Here is a 2,887-nt window from a genome sequence, read left to right as displayed (position 1 = left end):
TAGACCGTCCTGCCGCTGCTGAGCAAGATGCTGGTGGTACACACGACGGGGAGCTCATGCAGAAGGGGCCTGTTGGTGGCAGAGCAAAGAGACGGGCTTCCTTACCCCACCTGTGGCCCTGGGAAGTGGGGGAATGTCCCAGCCATGGCTGGAGGCCACTGGGAGGAGAGGGACTGTTACTGCCTGGATCTGGGGGATGAGCAAGGGCGAGGTCCTCCTCGCCTTTGAGGTGAGGTCTAGAGCTCCCGTGGGAATACTCGGAGCTGTGAGCGCCTGGTTCTCCGCAAGCAGAGCAAAGGTGGGTCTGGTCTGGGAGAAGGTGCTGAGGGTGAGAATGGGTTTGGTCACATTTACTCTCTGTTGCAGCAGAGCCCTGAGCACAAGTAGCCGTATTTAGAGCTTGGTCCCTGTGCAGTTGTGGATGGCCAAATCTGAGTGCTCGCTGGGACTCGTGCACCGCACACCTCCTGAGTTTCCTCTCTTTTAAAAGTAACATCAAAGCAGAAGGTTTTGTACCACACTAAGCTTGCAGACATCAAAGGCTGGCAACCCCTCTGCTCTGCTGAGGAGGAGGTCGAAATGCTCTGGCTCTTGATTGACTTGGTAACGGCTGTATTTTAAAGGGTTTCCAGAGGATGGGATTTTTCTAACATTTCAGAAATACCGGTGGTGGTTGTGTGTCCTTCGCCTCCCTCTCTGAGAGAGCCACCCCTGTGGAAAAAGGAGAGGGTCTATGGAAGGAAGGGGCTGTGTATTGCTGGGAAGGCTGCCTGGGGAGGGGCTGGGAGGCTGCCCCCGTTCTGGGCCTTGTGTTAAAGGTCGGTATTGAGCTGAAGTCTCTGAGGTCAGCTCTGGCACGCGGCAGAGTTTAAGGGCTGAAGCACTTCACCGGGTCAAGGTCCAATAGCTGGAGCAAAAACCGTGGAGAGGGCTCAGGATCAAACCCAGTCCTCCCCGCTCCAGGAGGATCTGTGCTCTAGAAACAGTCCTGTCCGTCTCGGCTCTCCTCTTCCCAGGGGAGCGCATCAGCTCGGGGGAGCGCTTCCTCGTGCTTCAGACCTGTCCTCGGCAAAGACCATTTATGGTCAAGAGAACGCGGAGCCGGGTTTGACTGCAGTGACGGCTTGCAGAGATGGGTTGCTGATGCATTTAGACACGGAACAATTTGCAAGCGTGCTGCGTCACCAAACGTTCCCTGGGACAAATGTTTTTATAAGACCTTTTTAATGATTCCAGTGAGAAGCGACCATAAACGAAAGGGAAGTTGTGTAGATGCCGCCCCAAAGGCAGGTTGCCGCAGCTCTGTTGATAGTTTTCTCTCCCGAGATTTACTAGGAGGTTGTCAGGCTGCAGGACCAAAGCACAGAGCGGGTGCTCGTGGTTGACGCAGACGCTCTGCCTGGCCTGCAAGTATGAGAGTTCCGTTCCTAGAGTCACTGGGCAGGGAGCGGAGCTGGAGGGCAGCGTGGGAGCTGTGGCAGAGCTGGGCAGGGAGGTCCTGCAGATCGCTGCTGCATCACCTGCTGTCCCCGCAGTGCTGGGATGCCCGGTGCCCCATCGGTGACCTGTGAGTTCACTGTGGACTGCAGAGCTGGCCAGAGGGACACTGGGGCACAAGGACAGATGCGGCCTTGGGGGCTTCCTCCCAGGCACTAGCGCTCTGGCCCCGAAGCACCTTTTTCCTGGTCACCTTGTCTTGTGTGAGAAAAGAGGAAACTGATAGTTCCTTGCAGTCCCTGAGGAACTTGAACATGGCGGGGCTGCACCAGGCAGGCTGTGCTGCTCCACGGTGACTGTCTCTGCATCCTCCCTCTCTTTTAAGGTGAGGCAGCCTCTTTGTCTCACTGGTGTGTAAACTACCGCGACGCAAGGGCAGTGCGAACACACGCCCTCCTTCATCCCACAGCCTTTCTTTAACTGCACGGGTATAATTATGCCATTATCGTTGGTCAGACTTTCTGGTGTAAAAGTGCTCCGAGAATCCGGGAGCGAGGGGGATGGAGAGGAAGGGAGAAGCCAGAGTCAGGGAGAGGGAAGGCTGCTGCTGCTGCTAAATTTAAGACTGTTCCTATGACACGTGGAGGCTGCCATGCTGGTGTCAGTCCTGTTGGAACTGAGCAGGTAAACACTGAGCCCCGGCTCGTTCTTGTAATGCTTTGTCTTCTTTGATGGACCTTCTGTAGCGCTTTGGGCAGACACAGACCTGGGAGGGAGATTGTGTAGCTAGAGGCAGGAGGCACTGGAAAACTTTCTGGAGGGCTTGAGTCTGACAGATGTTGGGAGGCTCTTCCAGGGGTTTCAGCTGTATGGAGAAGCAGCCAGTGATCTGTTTGCCTCCCCAGAGTCACTGTAAATCGTCTGACCTTTCTTTCCATATATCTGTATGAGTCTTTTCAAGCTCTAGGGTTCTTCTTTTCCTCCCCTCCTCTCCACTGACTTAGGAGGGCTGGTTGCACAGATGCTGCGTGAGCCAGGAGAGATTTAAAAAACACCCTCCCAAATCTAGAGGTGCAGCAGAGCCAGGAGTCCCGCGAGCTTTGCAGTGCAGAGTCCTGACACACGCTGTTCCTCGCTGGGACTTTGGTGCTCGCCTGAGAGGCAGGGAAATAAAACAGGTGGATAGAAAATCTCTGCAAAAGAACGGCACAGAGATGGTGGGGGGAGGCAATAGCATTTTCTGGCTGGCGCTGCTTCTGCTGCGTTCATTGCCTCAGAGGTAAATTATAAGTTTCTTCCTTAAATATTAACAGCTGCCAGGTAATGAATTCCCCCTCTCTGCTTTGTAATGGCACTAAAATTGGGATTTGCCTTGGTTTTCTCTGTAATTATCCAATGAGAGTGTGTGAGTGAGAGGGTGGCACGGCAGCGCTGGGCCTTGCAGGCTCTG

Source organism: Buceros rhinoceros, unplaced genomic scaffold, assembly GCF_000710305.1.
Source record: "Buceros rhinoceros silvestris isolate BGI_N320 unplaced genomic scaffold, ASM71030v1 scaffold31269, whole genome shotgun sequence".
NCBI classification, from domain to species: domain Eukaryota; kingdom Metazoa; phylum Chordata; class Aves; order Bucerotiformes; family Bucerotidae; genus Buceros; species Buceros rhinoceros.
This window is presented reverse-complemented; position numbering follows the sequence as displayed.